At 53.8% G+C, this 1,394-nt stretch overlaps 1 pseudogene; it reads right to left on the minus strand.

Moving 5' to 3' along the window:
• Nucleotides 1-168: 168 nt before the first annotated feature.
• LOC102869803 overlaps nucleotides 169-1,394 on the minus strand; it is an 89,496-nt pseudogene continuing 88,270 nt past the window's right edge.

A 1,394-nucleotide genomic window follows, 5' to 3' on the forward strand; every position in this document is an offset into this window, starting at 1 on the left:
GGATGGTGCGGGTGGGTGGGTGTGCAAGGGGGCCAAGCCCCGGGCTGGTGGTCCTGACAGATGGGGGAGTCCTGGAGGACAGTGGTCCACATGGAAGGGGGGGTGGTCCACACGGAGGGGTGGCTGGTGGTCCACACGGAGGGGGAGGGGCAGCGGTCAGCAGCGGCCCTAAATGACCTTCTTGAGCTCATTGTAGATGACCAGCACGAAGGCCCCGCCAATGGCCTGCAGCACGTTGGACCAGGCGCCCTTGAAGAAGGCCTTGCCGCCCTCGTCCTTCAAGATCTTACGCCAGCAGTCGATCGATTGTCCCTGTGTACATGATGTCAGCTCCTTTCCGGCCAGACTGCATCATCATCCTTCTCCGCACAGTGTCGAAAGGGTAGGACACCACTCCGGCCACCGCAGTGACCATCTGCGCAATCATCCAGCTGACCACGATGTGCGTGTTCTTGGGGTCCGGGAGCATACCTTTGGCCATGTCGTAGACGCCAAAGTAGGCGGCCAGGTAGATGATGATGCCATGGACTGACACGCTGAAGCCCTGGTAGAGGCCATGGATGCCGTCCGACTTGCTGATCTTAACCAGGCAGCCCAGGCCCTTGAACTGGGCTCCGTGACCGACTTGCCCACGTCGGTGGCCAGCCAGGGACGGGCGAAATCCAGTGGGTAGACGAAGCAGAGCGAGGTGGCCCCAGCTGTGCCCTGGGAGGCCAGGTTGCCGGCAAAGTAGCGCCAGAACTGGGTGTGTTTGTCCACCCCACCCAGGAACACTTGCTTGTACTTGTCCTTGAAGGCGAAGATGAGCGCCTGGGTGGGGAAGTAGCAGATGACGTTGGTCAGGTTGCCCCTCCAGAAGGACAGTATGCGCTGTTCCGGGGAATGCGCAGGATGCAGTCCACGATGCCCTTGTACTGCTTGTCCACAGCGATCTGCTTGCTGGCATGCTGGACCTGCAAAAGCAGCTTGACCTGCTCCATCGGGGCCACGGCCGAAGCATCTGCCTTTTTAAGTCAACAACTGCATTTCTTCATTTCTTATTTAAAATTTTCAGCTTCATTATTTGTTTCATTTATTTTTATAATTTCTATTTACTGATAATCTTCATTTACTCATTTTTTGTTTTTGTTTTCTCCATTTAGTCTCTCTCTCTCATATATATATATATTCCTGATTTTTTTTCTTTTGTTTTTTATTGGGAAAAACATATTGGGGGTTTAAGGAGGTGAGGGTTGGGGGCAGAAAGTTGAGGATGGGCCAGGATGCAGTTGTAGAGCTACACAGTTTGGTCGGTGGGGGGAGCAGGTGAAGGAAATGATGAGGGTCCAGAGGGGACCAGATACTACAGAGGAATGACAAGCATTTTCCAATGGTAATTAAACCAACTGTCTTAT

Source organism: Elephantulus edwardii, unplaced genomic scaffold (genome assembly GCF_000299155.1).
Source record: "Elephantulus edwardii isolate Elephantulus edwardi_28Jun2011 unplaced genomic scaffold, EleEdw1.0 scaffold00203, whole genome shotgun sequence".
NCBI classification, from domain to species: domain Eukaryota; kingdom Metazoa; phylum Chordata; class Mammalia; order Macroscelidea; family Macroscelididae; genus Elephantulus; species Elephantulus edwardii.